The sequence below is a fragment of the Marmota marmota genome, unplaced genomic scaffold (genome assembly GCF_001458135.2).
Source record: "Marmota marmota marmota unplaced genomic scaffold, marMar, whole genome shotgun sequence".
NCBI lineage: Eukaryota > Metazoa > Chordata > Mammalia > Rodentia > Sciuridae > Marmota > Marmota marmota.
In genome coordinates this window covers 25413049-25432855 of record NW_025999982.1, presented here as the reverse complement: position 1 = coordinate 25432855, position 19807 = coordinate 25413049, and positions in this window count along the sequence as shown.

Here is a 19807-nt window from a genome sequence, read left to right as displayed (position 1 = left end):
CAAAGGTAATTACATGAGTTTGTGCAAATAATGTTACATTAAACTATAATAAATTCACAAAAATGTTGTTACTACCACAATGCTTTTAGATTCATCCATTATTGGATATATATATATATAGTAAAGCCACTTTAGTTGAGTAGCACATAAAATTTTTTCATCAATTATTTGCTTAAGGAAGAAATATAGATGGTGTTAAAATTGATAAAATTAAAACAAGCTTAGGGACTGGGAATATGTATTTATTTCTTCTCCATAACGAATATTCAAAATAATGACTGGAAGATATATTTTTAAACGTATAAACTTTATATTAAGGAGTTTATAAAATTATTATTGGATGAGGTATCCATCAAATTTCTAGAACAAAAGCTAATATAAAAGTTTTAGTGTATAAAATAGAATAAAATAAATCGTGCTAAGACTAATATGCAGATGACATATTTGAAAAAGGAACTATTTGTAGCAGAACCTGCTCATTTCCCCCGAGTATTTATTTTGCTTTTCTGCCATTCTGATAAAGCACACTGAGATCCAGCCTCCCATTTTTATGAGAGGTTATACATCCTGGCTTCCCGTATGACAAAACATAACTGTGTGACAAAGTTCAGACCAGTGAAATGTGAACAGAATTTTACGTGTAAAACTTCTGAATCACAGTCTTAAGAAGAAAGATGATCATTCTCTATTTCCTCTTTCCCTTTTACATTGGTTAAAAAACAAACAACAACAACAAAAACTAGCAACATCCTAAAGCTATGCCTTGGTACCAGAGACAGAATTTATGTGCCAAAGATGGCAAAGTAAATCTAAAAACTTGGGTCTGCAGATGACATCATGGATTTGCCATGAACTGTCATCTATAAAGCTTTGGTCTAATGTTAGAAAGAAATTATTTTTTTATTATTGAAAAGACTGTATTTTGAAATATATTTGTTAAAGCACCTTGGCCCTTCTCCTGCCAATACAGTTTTTACCTGATAAGAATCCCAGAGAATTTCCACATTGAAAAAATGATTAGCAGTTAAAATTGAGAATATGAAATTGACTTAAATGCAAAGTGTCATTTTGAAATTTGTAAAGAAAAACCTTATTTCACCTCAATAAAATATCTTTCTTCAATAGCCTCATCTGCATTCTGCTTCATTAAAAAGAAACTGAGTGCAGTTCTCTTTGGAAATCAAACCAACTCTTTGGAAAGAACTAAAATGATTAAATTTAAATTTACCTAGGGCAGGGATTAGGGTGAGTTGAGTGAAAGAGAGTGTAGGTAAGTGAGACAAGTACAGGTTTAGATCCCGTCTTTTTAAAAAAACAGTGATATTTCTTCATTATAGCTTTTCTTTTATTAACTAAAAAATTTTTAAATATTGCATAAAAATTATCTCAGCCACTGAGTTTTGTTACCATCCTGAATTCTGTGCCAGAGGTAAGGGTCTTACACCAACCCACTCTATTCCAGCCAGAATTTTACCCATCTATTCTTCTCCGTTAGTCATTATATCTCTCACAGTGTTAAGAATGGCTTATTGCCAGCTCACCTTAAGCAAGTTTTGATAGTTGACAAGCTCCTTACAATTATGCCAATATGATTACTATTTTTGTCCTTCTTTTGTTTTTATTTCTCATTTTCATAAAAATTGTAGAAATAATTTCAAAACCAAATACTATGAAAAATTAGGTTTAAATAGGGATACAGTAAGTATTAATTTTTCATTTTAGATGTATTGGTTTCTTTATATAATGCAGAGAATTGAATCCTCCTATATAATTTATCTCTATTCCATGTCCCCCCCAATCCTATTTTGTATATTTTAAAATAGCCAGTGTTTATTTATATGCTATGAACTATTTCACTGTTAAGCTAAATTGTATAACAAAATTGTAGGTTTTTCCTTTTTTAAATTCACTGTTTTTTATTTATGTAGTTTTGTCTGTCCCTAGTAAATAGTAAGTGGAAGGCATATTTTCTGAGTCCTTGAATCTAAAAACTATAATTTTGTAATTGTGTCTGAATGGTGGTTTGCTACACAATGAATTTACAGACTGAAAATTATTTTCTTCCAAAAATTTCAAGGAATTTGTCTCAACTTTTTAGCTAAAAGTTGAGACATACTATGTATGTCAACATGGTAGATATCATTCTTGTCCACATTTCTTTTTATATTACACCAATCTTTTTCCTATTAGACTTTTTAAGGTTTTTTCTTTAAAGTATAAACTTTCTTGATGGTGTGTATTTGATGTGGGTTGTTTTTCATTATTATTCTTTACATTTAATGGCTACTTTCAATTCTTATAAAAATGTTTTTATATGATTTACTTTTTTAAAATTTTCCTCATCAGTATTTACTTGTTTTTTTTTCCTTCTAACAGATATTTTGATATTGAATCTTTTTCTTACTGATCCCTAATTCTGCTTTTCATTTTTATTCTCAATATGTTTTAATTTGGGATATTTTGAGGGAACTTCCTGGAAGTTTTCTTCAAACTCTTCTCTCAAATATTTTATCTAAATATCTCAAGAATACCTTTCAAATATGCATCTTCATCCTCTTATTTTATAGCATGTGTGTTCATTGTGATCTAGTACATTTTTATTTTTATAATCTATTTTTTTTCTTTTATACTCCATTATAATTCACATTTTATTGTATAATTTTCTTTAAAGGGATATATTATTTTATGAGAACTTTTCATGATAATATTTGAAACTTTCTTCAATTTTATGCATTTAATTTATATCTTTAAATTTAAATTTCATATTTTGTTCGATTTCTTCTGTATTAGATGGTTTTTGAAGTGTCTGGTTTTTGAAATGTCTCTTGACTCTAATTTTATTTCACAGAGAGACAATAAAACTTTAATGGGTGTTTCTGCATATGAAGTACATAGAAATAAAGGAGTGCTTCTCAACTAATACACATTCATATTTCTTAGTGAGAAATTAGTGAGAAAATTTGTTGACAAAAACATCATCTTCTCTCTGGATCATATGAGTATTGCCTAGAGAGGATTTTTTGTTATTTATTTATTTGTTGTTATTTTGTTTAATGGTACAAATGGAATAGTGGTATCTATTTAGTTGTTGCTTTGTGAATGAAAAGAAGGGAAAAAGTGATATGTGTCTCATATCACAATATGGTTGATTTTTTTTTCTTCTCTAGAACTGATGTCTAAATAGCTCTTCTAGCTTGTTTTGAGAGAACAAATTTTTCTATACGAATTGAAAAGATAAATATTTATATTCAGTTTACTGGATAAAACAAGATTTCTCATTACTTATTCTTAAGTATAAGTAAACAATAAAAGATTACTAGACCTTGAATGTAAGTCTGTGGTATATTCCATTTTTCCCACAGCTTACTTTTAGCATGTCTATACTTTTATATTTAAAGCTGAATTATATACAAACACCAGTTTAGTCTTGTTTATTAAATATAATAATCTGTACCTTTCAGTCCTGGTGTTTAAAGCATTCATATTTAATGTAATTATCAATGTGGTGTCTAGTAAGGTTTATTTTTATTTGTTTCATCAGATCTTATTTCCCTGTTTTCTCTTTTTCTTCCTTTTTTAAAATAATTGTTTCATTTTTAGGGTTTCACTTCATTTCATTTGATCTTTGAAGATTGGTTTACTTGAGGTATTTTTTTGCAATTTTCAAGGTTAATCTAAGGTTAAAATCTTATAATTCATTGCAACCTGTCTTCATGAAAACAATTATTACATTGTATACAGTGTAAAAGAAAAGTATATTTATATTTTCTTCTATTGTTTTTGTTTTTGTTGTCAAACATTTTATGACTATATATGTTACAACCCCTCCACAATAGTGTTATTATTTTTACTCAGACTTTCACTTACAATTTAATTTATTTATTTATTCCAATTTGTTATACATGACAGAAGAATGCATTTCAATTCATAGTACACATATAGAGCACAGTTTTTCATGTCTTTAGTTGTACACAAAGTAGAGTCACATCATTCATGTCTTGATACATGTACTTAGGGTAATGATGTCCATCTCATTCCACCTTCTTTCTTACTTCCTTACCCTGTTTCCTTCCCTTTGCCCTATTTCTAAGATGCCTCCATTCCTCCCATCTCCCCGCAACCCCCATAGTCATTATGGATCAACATCTACATATCAGAGAAAACATTCAGTCTTTGGGTTTTTTTGGAATGGCTTACTTGAAGTAAGCCAATATATTCTCTAATTCCATCCATTTACCTACAAATGCCATGATTTTATTCTCTTTTAATGCTGAGTAATATTCCATTGTGTATATATACCACATTTTCCATTCATCTACTGAAGGGCATCTAGGTTGGTTTCACAGTTTAGCTATAGTGAATTGTGCTGATATAAACATTGATGTGGCTTTGTCCCTGTAGTATGCTGTTTTAAAGTCCTTGGAGCATATAATAAGGAGTGGGATAGCTTGATCAAATGGAGGTTCCATTCTTAACATTCCAAGGAATCTCCATACTGCTTTCCACACTGACTGCACCAATTTGGAATCTCACCAGCAATGTATGAATGTGCCTTTTTCCCCACATTCTTGCCAACACTTATTGTTGTTTGTATTCTTAATAGCTGCCATTCTGACTGGAGTGAGATGAAATCTTAGGAGTAATTTTGATTTGCATTTATCTAATTGCTAGATGTTGAACAGTTTTTCATGTATTTGTTGATTGATTGTATATCATCTTCTGAGAAGTGTCTGTTCATTATCCCATTTCTGATTGAGTTATTCATTTTTTTGGTGTTTAGTGTTTTGAATTCTTTATATATCCTGGGGATTAGTGCTCTATCTGATATGGGTGTAGTAAAAATTTGCTATCATTTTGTATGCTCTCTATTCACCTCACTGATTGTTTCTTTTGCTGAGAAGAAGCTTTTTAGCTTTAATCCATCCCATTTTTTGATTCTTGATTTTATTTTTTGTGCTTTTGAAGTCTTATTAAGGAAGTTGGGGCTAATTCAATATGATGAAAATTTGGCAGGATTTCTGGTTTAATTCCTAGGTTCTTGATCCATTTTGAGTTGAGTTCTCTGCATGATGAGAAATAGGGGCTTAATTTCATTTTGCTGCATATAGATTTCTAGTTTTTCCAGCACCATTTGTTGAAGAGGCTACTTTTTCTCCAATATATGGTTTGTTTAATATGAGATAACTGCATTTATTTGGGTTTGTCTCTGTGTCCTCTATTCTGTAGCATTGGTCTACAAGTCTATTTTCATGCCAATACCATGTGCTTTTGTTACTATTGCTCTGTAGTATAGTTTAAGGTCTGGGATAGTAATGCCACCTACTTCATTCTTCTTGCTAAGGATTGACTTGGCTATTTTGGGTCTCTTATTTTTTCCAGATGAATTTCATGACTGCTTTTTCTATTTCTATGAGGAATGTCATTGGGATTTTGATTGGAATTACATTAAATTGATATAGTGTTTTTGGTATTATGGTCATTTTGACAATATTAATTCTGCCTATTAAAGAACAAGGGAGATCTTTCCATCTTCTAAGGTCTTCTTTATTTATTTTTCTTTAGCATTTTGTAGTTTTCATTGTAGAGGTCTTTCACCTCTTTTATTAAATTGATTCCAAAGATTTTATTTTTTTGAGTCTATTATAAATGGGGTAGTTTTCGTAGTTTCTCTTTCAGAGGATTTGTCACTGATGTACAGAAATGCCTTTGATTTATGGGTATTGATTTTATACCCTGCTACTTTATTGAATTTATTTATCAGTTCTAGAAGTTTTCTGGTGGAGTTTGTTAGATCTTCTAGATATAGAATCATATTGTTGGCAAATAGTGATAGTTTGAGTAATTCTTTTCCTATCTGTGTCCTTTTAATTTCTTTCATCTGTTTAATTGTTCTGGCTAGTGTTTCAAGAACCGTGCTAAATAGAAGTTATGAAAGAGGGCATCCCTGTCTTGTTCCAGTTTTTACAGGGAATGCTTTATTTTTCTGCATCTAGAATGATGTTGGCCTGGGGCTTAGCATACAGAGCTTTTATAATGTGAGGTATGTTTCTGTTATCCCTAGGTTTTCTAGTGTTTTGAACATGAAGGGGTGCTGTATCTAGTTGAATGCTTTTTCTACATCTATTGAGATGACCATATGATTCTTTAAGTGTATTGATGTGATAAATTACATTTATTGATTTCTGTATGTTAAACCAACCCTGCATCCCTGGGATTAACCCCACTTGATTGTGGTGCACTACCTTTTCTATTTTTTTTTATTCAATTTGCAAGAATTTTTGCATCTATGTTCATTAGAGATTTTGGTCTGGGTGTCCTGTGTGGGAGCAGAAGCCAGGATTTCAGTGCAGATGGGAGACCAGGAGTCCTGTTCAGGTGCTGATTCTGGTGGTCTCGCTTGGGCACCCAGAGGTCCCGCATGGGTACCCAGAGGTCCTGCATGGGTAAGTGGCCAGGAGTTCTACACTGACACTGAGGCCTAGAGACCTATGCAGGCATGGCAGCCATGATTCCTGCATGGGAGCAGCTGTCAGGGGTCCTCTACAGCTGTTAGGACCCCTACATTCCCACTACTTGAATCCCAAGTCACAGAGCAACACAAAATGCAGCCTCCCTCTAGCCCACCGTCTTGAATCTTGCCCCACTTACAATTTAAAGAGTTGGAAATATAAAACATTGGAGTTTGAGGTACACACACATTTTCCTATTTCCATGTTCATTTCTTACTATTGATTAAAATTTTTTTGATAATATATTTGCTTGAAGAAATTACTTCAACAGTTTTTTAATACAGGTCTTATGAGAATTATTTTTCACAGTTTTTTTTTTTTTGCCTGAATAATTTCTTTACTTCACTTTTTCTTTTGAATGTCAGTTTCCTATTTATATACTTCTGTATTAACAAATCTCCCTTCTCCATTATTTGAATGCATTCGTCTGTTGTCTACTATTTTTCATAGTTTCTGATGAGAAATCTGCTGTCTTATTACCTTTATTTATTTATGTCAAGTCTCTTCTTTCTCTGACTAAACTTCAAATTCTTCTCTTTAGTTTCACCAGATTAGTGATGATCTTCTTGTGTCATAATTTGGTAGGATAGCCTGTTTTCTCAAAATTTACTGGGACTTTGGTTTGCTTTTCTTTTGTTTTAGAATTCTTCCTTATTTTTTCCTCCAAATATCATCTGTCTATTCTTATCTTCTCCTTTTATGATACAGCTTCTTTATTCTATACAGTTTTGTCCTACCTTAAATTTTCTCTTTGTGCTACATTTTTGGTAACTTCCAAATAAATAAATGAATAAATAAATAAGTAAATCTGCAATGTTTATTTATTTATTTATCATTTCCGTTTGACGTTTTATGGTTTATCATATGCTAATCAATTTTGTCCACATTGTCACTAGAAGTAGAAAACATTAATCATACAGAATGTATCAATAATGAGACCTACAAAATGATATTTAGAAAGATTTGAAAAAAATATTGAAAATGTGATATAAATACATTAGTAAATAAGTTAAATAAGAAATGAATAAACACCAATAGGCAATGTGATTATGAAGAATGGAGTAAAAGAAAGATAAAAACCATTAAAATGTTTTCAGTTTTTCAGTGATTAACAAAAATATATAAAATAGCAATAATTAAGCAAGGAAAATAATATTGAAATTATCAAATTAAGATTTATTAATATAAATTCCTGAAATGCACATGCAAACGTGTGTGTGTGTGTGTGTGTGTGTGTGTTGTGTATCTGAGATCATTTGTGTTTATGGATATGAGTTTTCTAGCATTTTAAGACCTAAAGGAAATAATTTTATTTAATAGGCAATATGATAGTGATGAAGGAAGTGTATGTTTTCAGACCCAAGAATGTTGAGTAAAAATGGTTATTGATTCTCTAAATGTGATAAAGTTATTTCAACTCACTAATGTACATATTAATATAACTTTATAGGGATCACAGAGATACACCTAAAAGATGCAGAGAACCTGACACATAGAAGCTGCTGAATATACTGCTGCTATCTTCTTCTGTTGAGCAGGGAGACCAGGAAAGGACTTTTACAACTTGTAGACACATTAAAAATAATAAAATTTAGATTCATACTTGATTCTATTTTAGCCAGTGATTAGTTTTGTAGACTGAAGATATTTATATTATGTCAATGAGACTCATTTTTTTCAAAATAGACAAAATTAATACTCTATATTATTACTATAAATATTTAAAAATATATTAAATGCCTAAAATACATTTTAATAAAAAAATTTTAAAAATGTTTGTGTTTCATTAGAAAGTAATCTGCCACTATTAGTATAATATGTTTTTATGAAAACCATATGTCTAGATTAAGGAAACTTCTCGTAAGTGTTAAATTTTTCAATTTTTTTATTCATAAGACTTCACATATCTATTTTAAAAATGACCTAATTCTAATAGGATTCCCTTTATTTTTTTTCACAATTTCAACAACTTATACTCTAAGTAGTTCATCATGTTCTACCTGTTGTTCTCTAATGTCGCCATTAATCTCAGTTCCCAAGCTTTCGTAATATCCCCACATTCATCTATTTCAGATCATCAAATATAGATCCATTCCAGACTATCATATATAGTTCATCTGAGCTACCCTTTATCTTGGAAATATGTCACTAATATTAGATTTCTCAGATGTATATGGATATGAATCAATGATATGACTATAGTCATATTGATAAAGTCATTTCTTTCATCTTTTCCCTTTCTCTTAAGAAGATAGAAATTCACATATATCATTTTCTCCTGGAGACTGCTTATCTCAGCTATGTGAGAGTGGCAGTAGTTTCAGTCCTGAAGTTTTATTACACCTGCTCTTAATTTAGATATATTTTAGAGATTATTATAGACGTTGAGGCTTTATGCACTTCTCTTACTTAAGAAATGTATAGTAGAATTTCTTCTTAATTTAAAAAAAATTGTGACTGTAAACCAGTTTTAAAAAGAGTAACAAGAATAGCACCATTTAAAATTTTAGGATGACAGCTGTAATCATTACATTTTAAAAGAGTCTCAATCAATAATGAATCAGTCAAAACAATTAAAAAATCATATTAAATAGTACATTGAACCAAGTATAGATAGATGCTTACTAAGAGCAGAGTTTCTTAAGTCTTCAGAGATCATCTTCAAGGAATTTCATGGAAAATTACATAACACAATTTGACTTTAAAAAATAGCAGGTATATGATTAAAGGTATAAAAGGAAATTGTTAAAAGGAAAAAGTAACAATGTAGACAAGAGAGAGTAGTTTTAAAGGGTATGAAGTTTTTATTAAATAGTGACATTTTTGGTGGGTTAGGGCAGTGTGTCCAGATAATATGTCAGAAAAAAAAAGAGAGGTGGTAGGGAAACAGGAAGGAAAGAAAGAAGTGAGGCAGAGGGGAGAGAAGTAGGGAAGGCAGAAGTAGGGAAGGCTCTGAAAAAGAATAATGATATTTTCTCATCCTTAAGTGAGAGTAGGAGGTAATCACAGATATCACAATATGGTAAGCTTGAAAGTGACAGCAAAGAAGTGGGAAAAGTTGAGACAAAGACATTTATTTTTCTTTGACCTATGTGGCAATTAAAATTAAATGTATTTTTAATTTATATTATATATATTTATATTAAACTTATTTATTTTATCAAGGGTACAGTAAAAATGGAATATAAACTGTCCTAAGTTTGCAGTCTTAAAATATAGCTTAAGAGCCTTATTTGCTTTTCTTTTTCAGCTTTAGAACGATATAACTTGTGAAAAAATAAAGCCATCTACTTAAGGTATAAACTTGATGTTTTGATATAGATACACATAGTAAAGTTATCACTGTAGTGAAACCAATTAAGATATTTATCACCTCATTTTCAAGTTTTTGTGAAAATCATTATGATATACCACTCTTAGAAAATTTCAAGTATAAAACACAGTGTTATTAAATATAGTCACCATGTTTTACCTTTAATCTCTAGGACTTACATTACAGAAACTGTACAATTTCACCAATCTCTCTCCATTTCTCTCTCCTTCTAGGCTTTGGGAAGCACAATTCTACTGTCTACTTCCATAGTTTGAATGTGTTCAAGTACACAAGTAAAGGAGACATGCATTCTTTGTCTTTCTGTGCCTAATTTATTTATCTTAACATACTAACTCCCAGGTGTGGTATTTATACATAAATTATCAATAGATAAGTATTTACATACACAGTTGGCCTTTTTGTCTATGGGTTCTACATCTATAGACTCAACCAATTGTGGATCAAAAATAATGAGGATAATTTTTCATCTGAACTGAACATGTATACACAGACATTTTTCTTGACATTTTTCCCTAAACAATATAGTATAATAGCTATTCATACAGTATTTATATTGTATTAGGTCTTATAAGTAATCTAGAACTGATATTAACTATGTGGGAAGATGTAAGTGGGTCATTTGCAATTTTAAGTAAGGGACTTGAGCATCCAGAGATTTTGGTATCTACCATTTGTCCAGGGTTTGTTGAACATAAATGGTAAGAATAGACATCACTGCCTTGTAGTAAATTGTTCTTAGAGCAAAAACTCCCCCCTTTATTACCATTGATTGTGATGTTGCCTCTAGGCTTTTCATATAGTCTTTGTTATATTAAAGTATGTTCTCTTTTACCTATTTTAGTGAGTTTGACCATACATGGATGTTCATTTTAGTTAAGTGCTTTTCTGCATCTATCTAGATATTATCTTTCATTAGGTTAATGGAGCAAAAGTTGTAATATTCCTACATCCCATGAAAAAAAAAATCTCACTTGGTCATGGTACACCATCCTTTCAACACATTGTTCTTTTTGCCAGTATTTTATCATGGATTTTTTTTTTACATCTACACCTATTAGTGACATTGGCCTATTGTTTTCTCTTTTTAAGAAACGTTTGTCTTGTCTAGGTGATACTGGTTTTATACAATGAATTTAGAATTTCTTTCCTTTTTTCCCTTTTTCTTTTTAAAATTTGTTCTTTTTAGATACACATACATTAGAGTTTATTTTGACATATTATACTTACATGGAATATAACTTATTCCAATTAGGATCCCAATCTTGCAGTTGTACATGATGCAGAGTTACACTGGTCATGTATTCGTATAAGAACATAGGAAATATCTGATTCATTCTACTGTCTTTTATATTCTACCCAATATACCTTTCCTTCATTCCCCCTTGTCTAATCTAATGAACTTTTTTTCTCTTATCCACTCTTTATTATGTGTTAGCATTCACAAATCAAAGAGAACATTTGGCCTTTGTTTTTTGGGGATTGGCTTGTTTCACTTATTTCAAGATAAGTTTCATCCATTTTTTGAAAGAATTTTAAAAGCATTGGTTTTAACTATTCTTGAATGTTTGCTAGAATGTTCCTTAGGAGACCACCTGTTCTTGGTCATTTATTATAGAGAAGTTTTTTTATTATTAATTCAGTCTCTTGTTATTTGACTTTTTCTTTGCTTTTGATCCACATTTAGAAGGGTCTATATTTTGAGGAATTTATCAAGTTTTTCTAGGTTATCCAATTTGTTCAACATTTTTATTCATAATATTCCTTTATGATCTCCCCCACCCCAGGCATCCATTTGTAATGTTTTCTTTTTGATATCAGATTTTGTTTATTTCAATCTTCTTTATTTTTTTCTGCTAAAGTTTTATTATTTTTGTTTACATTTTCAAAAAAATTAACTATATTCTTGAATTTTATATTGTTTTGTTATTCTCTCTGACATTTATTGTGATTTATTTCTATAATATTTTTATTTCCATCATTTGCTAATTTTGAGATATAAATTTAGGTTGTTTGAGACATTCCTTCTTTTAATGTACATGTTTATCAATAATATCTTCAGTCTTAGTAGTATTTTTGATATATTCAGTTATTGTATGTTCAGTTTTCATTTTGTTTGTCTCAGGATCTATTATAAGTGGAATTTTTATTATTCTTTGGCCCAATGGTTGTTAGATGGCATGTTGCTCAGATGCCATTTGTGGAATCATTCAGTTGGAAAAGTTAACTTGAAATGATGTGTATTGTCTTAACTTTATCAACACTTGTTTTGTGACCTAACATATGATCTATCACACAGGATTTTCTGCATGCACTTGAGAAGAATTTGTATTCTTCTGCAGTTAATCAGAAGATACTTTATACATATGATAACTCCACTTAGTCTCCAGTGTTGTTCAAATCAATTTTTTAAACATTTTTTTTGTCTGAATGTTCAATCCTTGAAAGTAGAGTACCAAAGTCTTCTACTATTATTGAGCTGCTATCAATTTATTTGGGCAGATTTGCAAAAATATGCTTTACACATTTAGGTGCTATGATGTTGGGGAGATATATGGTGTTCCTGTTAATATTAACCATTTTATTATTATTATTAATCTTTCTTTTTTATTTTTCTTCAATAATTTATAATGTAAAGACTTGTGTCTAACATAACAATAGCCACCCTTGCTTACAGTGTTCCCTAGTGATATCCACCATTGTGTGATGGGGCAAAAGGGGCCTTTGCCAGAGGAGACACCATGCTATTTGTACTTTCTGACTCCAAAACTGTGAGCTAGATAAATCTCTTAAATTTATAAGTTACCATTGCCTCAGGCATTTGATTATAATAATAGAAAATTGGTTACTACTTGTACACACTCTTCCCATACTTCATTTGCAACCTATGTATATTCTTAAATTTTTAGCAAGTTTCTTGTAAATGGCACAGTAGTGGGATTTGTGAGTTTTATCCATTCAGCTCTTAAATTCCTTTTGATTGTTGAGGCTATGGTCTGGATGTGGCTTGTCTTCCAGGGTCCACATATTGGAAACCTGTTCCCCAGTATGGCAATGTTAAGAGGTGTTGGAATCTTTAAGAAACTAATAAAATCATTGAAGGCATGGCCCTCAGGATTAATTGACAGAGTTCTCATGAGATTGCTTTTAGTTCTTACAAAATGGTTATTGAAGAACAAGACTGACTCCTGAATCACTTTTCTCCAGTTTCCTGTCTCACCATAATATCTCTCCCTTTTCCATGTGTTCTTTCCCCAGTGACATCCACCATTATGTGATGGAGCAAAAGGGGCCTTTGCCAGAGGTGATACCATGCTATTGGTACTTTCTGACACCAAAAATGGGAGCTGGATAAATTTATAAGTTATCATTGCCTCAGGCTTTTGATTATAGTAATAGAAAATTGTCTGATACAGTAAGTTAATTCAGTCACATTTATATTAATAATTAAAGATTTAAGAATTAGTATTGATATCTCATTATTTTCTGTCTCTTGTGCAGTTGTTTTGTATCTTCTCCCTCTCTTTCTGTCTTCCTTTGATATTTGATGATTTTAATAATGATACCTTAATTCACTTTTCTTTATCTTTTGAATCTTTACTATAGTTTCTCTCTCTCTCTCTCTCTCTCTCTCTCTCTCTCTCTCTGTGTGTGTGTGTGTGTGTGTATGGCTATTCCAAGGCTTATATAAATTTTCTTGCAGTTATATCTATTTTAAGTTGACAACAACTTAACTTCACTCAGAAACAAAAATTCAACATTTTCACCCTTTCTCTGATGTTTTCAGTTCCTGAAGTAAAAATTGCTTAAATTAAAAAAAAAATACTTATAATCAAACATAATAATTATACTTCTTTATGGGACACAATGTGATAATTTGATATGTGTACACAACGTGTAAAGATCAAATCAAGTTAATTGGCATTTTCATCTTCTTAAACATCATTTCTTTGTATTTATAGCCTTTGAACTCCTCTCTTCTAGTTCCTTTTAAAGTATGTAATAAGTGGTACACAATAGTTACCCTACTGTGCTAGTAAACATTAGCCATTAGCACTTACTACTTTTTACATGGTATACTCATTAATAATTTTAGTTACAGTTATTTTCAATATTTTTACTTTAACTTTTATATTGAGGTTAAAAATAATTTGCCCACCACCATTACATTATTCTGTATTTGTCTTTATACCTACCTTTGCCAGTGATATTGATGTTCTCATGTGTGTTTTTTTTTTTTTTTTTTGCATTGCTATTCAGTATATTTTTATTTTCATTTGAAGAATGCACTTAACATTTCTTAAAGATTGGTTGTCTGGTGACAAACTTCATCAATTTTTGTTTGGGAAGGAGTTTACTTGGCTTCATTTTTTAAAGGAAATACTTTTTTTCATTTTTTTTCTATTTCTTTCAGTTATATGAATATCAGACTACTCTGTCTGCCCTGCACTATCATGAAATCCCAAGAGTCTTATGGAGATTTCTTTATGTGTGGAAATCACTTTTGTCTTGTTGCTTTCAAAATTCTCTTTGACTTTGACAATTTAATTTTAAAAGTTTCCTGGTGTAATTCTCTTTATATTTGTACCTATTTGTGTATTTAGTGCTTCTTGTTATCTTGATGTTTATTCCTTCCCTAGATTTGAAAACTTCAGAGTTGTTATTTTTTCAAGCAAGCTTTCTATTCCTTCTTTTTCTCTTCTTTTTGGAAACTCATAATGTTCAATCAATTTGCCTACTAATGTTAAAAAAAAAAAACTCATACTTTGTCGGTTGTTCTGTCTGTCTGTCTGTCTTCTCTTCTGAGTGAATAATTTCAAATGACATGCTCTCAAATTCCCTGATTATTTTCTTCTGGTTGATTGATTCTGTTATTAAAGATGTCTACTGTGTTTTGCATTTCTATAATTGTATTATTCAGTTCCAAATCTCTGTTTAATTCCTTTCTATGATTTATATCTCTTCACTGAGTTTCCAATTTTGTTCATGTATTGTTTTCATGATATCCTTTGGTTGAATATATATTTAGTGCTATAGCTTATTGCATTCTTTAAAAAGATTATTTTTAAATCTTTGTCATGGAATTCATAGGTCTTCATTTCTTTAAGGTTGATTCCTGAAAATTTGCTGGGTTCCTCTGGTAGTGTCATATTCCCCTTATTTTTCATGTTCTTTGTAAATATGCACTGATGCTTGCACATTTGGAGAAGCAGTCATCTCCTCTAGACTTTACAGACTGGCATTGGTAGATAGCGATCTTCACCTGAGAGCAGAGATGAAGAAGCTGAATGAGTGGGTTGTGTGTGAGTGCCATGTCTGGGAACTCTCAGAGGCACCAGCACCAGTGGGTGCATTGTGTCACCATGTCTGAGTTGGGCAGGAGTCATGGGGCTGGAGCTATAGAGGTGAGGGTAGGCTGGTGCTGACTATGGGTTGGGGAAGACAGTGAAATGAACTCTGGGAAGTTCTGCTACCTGGGGTCCACATTAGTGAAGGCTATGTGGGTCTTCAGTGGCAAAGCCTACAGGGATCTGTGTAAGCAGCAAGGACCAATGAGTTCCTAAGTAGCTAAGGCTGGTGGAGTACTTCCCTCCATGGAGGTACTTAGCTGATGGGATTCTTCTTAACCCTAAGTTGTGCTGGGAGGGATGGCATAGGTAAAATGGATGCTACCGTTTCATCTAGAGTTACCCTCAGTTTTTGTGATCCATTGACTTGCTGCCACTAATTTTAATCCAGAAATCTCCTAAGGCTATTTCTGTTTGTGTATAGCTATTAAATAATTGTTCTGGAAAGGGATAAGAGACTGATTCTAATGCATTATCTTGCTTACATCTTTAAAAACTTTATTGACTTAAATAAACTCTAAAACTCTCATCCCAAGATTTTAGACTCATGAAATAATTGCTTGTTAGAAGTGGGATTTTTTTATCTGGTTTCAGAATTCCATCAACATTTTCACAACAAAGATATTCATTTTCCAGTGATGGTTAATTTTATGAGTCAACTGGACTACAGAGAGGGATGTCTGGCTGGCTGGTGATGCACTGTTTGTGAGTAGTATCTTAGTTGTTTTCAGAGAAGCATGGCATATGAGTCTGTGGATCAAGTGAGGAAAGTACCTCAATTCGGGCTGGTACCATCCAATTGTCTTGGGGCCCAGATGTTAATGAAAAGGTGAAGAGAGGAGAATTCTCTCTCTTCTGTAGTGGGATTTCCTTTATCTCCTGTGGTAAGATATCAGCAATCCAGGTTCTTGGACCTTTGAATCCTAGACCTGTATCAATGGCCTCTCGTGACTCTCCCTAGGACTCAACCTCAGACTGAGTTATAACCATCATCATCTTCCTTGGTTCAGGGTCATTCAAATTGGACTGAACCATGCATGCTATTGGATTCTCTGATTCTTTGTTTTACAGAATGTCCATTTTACTTAGACTCTACTGTTGTGTGAAGATCCAATCCCCCTAATAAATTTCCTTTTATCCCATTCTAAATGTGTACAAATATATTTGCCTATGTGTGTATATGTTTGTATAGATATGTTGTAATAGTTCATTTGAATTGTCAACTTGATTGAATTAAGAGATGCCTATGATAAAGAGGCTTCTGGGTGTATCAATGAGGGTATACCTAGGAATGGTTGGCATGTGGGATAGCCAAATGAAGTGGAGACCCTCTTGTGGAGACATCGTCCAATAGGATGATGGCTTGCATGGAATAAAAGTTGGAAGAATGAGGAAGCAGCAGCAGATACAAGCTCAATTCTTCTTGAATGGGTTTTAGTTGCTGCTTTGATCATCTGAGGATATCGGACTCTCACTTCTTCATCTTCCAAAGCAGACTCTGCCAATGATTCTCCAGGGACTTTCCAGAAGCCTCTGGTCTCAGTATAGGGTAGCACCATTTATCCCTATTGTTCTGGGGCTTCTGCCTCTAGGACTGCACAGCTACTCGTTCTTCCAGCTCTATAGCAGGTGGACAGCCATTGTGGACTATCCAGCTTCTGGTTGAGTAGGCCAACTTAATAAATCCCCATTGGAATTAGAATTTATAATCATACTTCCTGTTGATTTTGCTCCTCTAGAGAACACTGACTAATACATATGTGTACTTCTGTAATACAATTTTTAAAATTCTGTTTAATATTTTTATCTTAATTGTTTGCCAGGCTTTATAACCACCTTATCAACTCACACAGGTAGTTCTAATTGCAGATTTTAGATCACAATCTAGGACTTCACCACTCATTCTGTTTGCCTTTATCATACTAATGAAAGGGATGTGATTCTCTTTCTAATAGTAAGGCAATATTTAGTATGCTACGGTTCATGACAGGAAGTTAGTAGGCACTCAGAAAGATATCATAAGGTTTATGAAGAAAAACTTTTTTTATGCAGTTCAATAAAATAGGGGGTTATTTTATAGAGATGAATTGTTTGTCAATTATAGAAAGTTTTAGCCATTGAGCCAGGGCACCAGGATGTTAAGAATAGTTATCCTGCACATTGGTGAAGAAGTCTTTAGGACTAATTTTTAGATTTCCATATATGACTCTAAGCACATCTAACAAAAAAAGGTTAATTAAAGCTGTGACAACTTCTATCAAATGGAGGTTTTATAAAGGTAAGGGATTAATATTAAGTGAGATGGAACCAAAATACATGGAGAATAACTTGGGATAGCAATTTTTTTTGAACATGAAGGAATAATTCTTAGTGCAGCAAGAGTAATAAACTGAATTACAACCCACTGTATCTCTTAGAAAACGTGTTCTAAGTTGTAGAAATTCCAGCATTCCATTCGTGAACTTTAAAAACAGATGTAATTACTAACATTTAAATTCTCCTACATGGTTGCAGTACCAATATCAGAGGCAGTAAAGGAGGTTGTAGAATGAAATAGTGTAGAGCTGCCATATAGGCTGAAGAAATAATTGTATTATAAGTCATTGAAGTGTACAAGAAAGGGACTGGAAAGGTTTGATTGTCAATTAGAGGCCTGTATCATTAATTGTACGAAAATGCAACTGGACTGTCACTGCAAATGCAATGTCTGTTGTCTGCAAATTCATTGGCTCTTTGTTGTTGCATTTAAGAATCAAGGAGTTTACACAAGAGAAACTCTGTACCAAGTGAACCACTATTTTTTTAAGATTTGTTTCAGTTTAATTACATGCACATAAAATGTTCCAAAGATAAAATAAAATATCAAATATTAAGAAAGATTTTTCCACCTTTTAGTCTTCTTTTATAGTTTTACTAACAGGTCATTAAATTGGACTAATAATTCATTTAACTATAAACAAATGTTTAAAAAACACATTTTGAAGATATACATGCAAAAAACAAATGCTATTATTAATAACACTTTTAACATAATTCCTTTTCATTAATTTTATTTGCTAATTTTACTTACATCTTATTTAGTTATAAGTTTTTGGCAGACATAAAAATATACAAATAATTATAAATTTCATGCTCAGAGAAAATCAGCTCAATTTTCAGCATATAACTATACCCACAACTGCTTGTTATATGAGAAAATAAAAACAATGTGCATAAATTACTGCAATTTTATTTCTCCTTCCGAGGTCATATTTTTACAACTGAAAACTAATGAATATTCAGTATAAAAGAATGGTCTTGGGGAAATATATATAAAATTACCTTAATTCTACTTCCAATGAATGAATTGTAAACCTTCAAATTATGTATTTTTATAACTATCTTGCCTTTAATTCCACATAAATATTTAAAGTTTAAAAATTTAAGGTAGTTTTATAAAACATTTTATAAATATATGCAATGAATGAGCATTTAAGATTTTTTGATTTATGTGAATCATTCATTAAAGTTCCTTATTTTTTGTAGTTCACATTTTTATTTTAATAAATATTATTTTGTATTAAGTAATGACTTATCCCAAAGGTCTTTTAATTTGTTCATATAAAACAAAATTTTAGATAGTAATAAATAAAAATTCACCATGACATTTTCTGATTAAAAGTGAGATCTTGATATTTTATAATAAGAAAAACTTTGATTTATAAAACTCCTCATTGGAGCAGCTGCATATGGTTATGTTCAAAGTATCAGTTGATCTTTTCTAAAACATCCAATTATCCATGTGAACAAAGAGGAAAATGAACATGTGCTACTACTGGCAAGTCCCTTCTTATCAATAGTCACTTATGTGATTTTCTGCTAGTAGAACATATAATGTGCACCTCTAAAATGATAGTTCACCCATTATGTCCCTGTGTTTTCCAGAAAGAAATATCCAAAATACTTTAACTCAATGAAATGCCAACAAATATTTACACTATGTTTTTCATGACTCAGATTATTTTTACAGTATAATTTATAGGTTGCTCTATTTTAACTTTTGAATGATTCCTAATAGCAATGTTAGCAATAGCAATTCCTAATTGCAAGAACTATAAGTTTGAAACCTGTTTTATGTTTAGATTATTTTGTTTCTGCTTTTAACCAACCAGGGACATCAGAATCATGAATTCCAAGTAAATAATAAATTAACCTAAATATAAGTTATTTTTATAATAAAATTCAACAAAGATGTATTAATTAGATCCTATAATTTTACTATTATTTTGCATTTTAAGTTGACATTGGCTAATGGTGATATTTCAAATTATTTTATAAGGAAAGAAGCATGATTAAAAATACTTTTTGCAATCATGAGACTCTAAGACCAGTTTACCTTTAGAAACTAGAAGATTGGAAGATCCAACATGGTGGCGGGCGGAGAGGCAGCGCTTTCAGTACCCCCTCAGTGATGGGGTCAGAGAGATGCATAGATACACTTAGATTCTACCTGCGGAGAATCTCCTAGCAAAATTCCACTGAAGAGAGACCAGCCGGGAGTTACTAGGATTTTTGGAAGTGACAGTTTGCCCCAGACGAGTGAATCCCCGCCACGAGACGCAGAGGTCCAGACCTGCCAG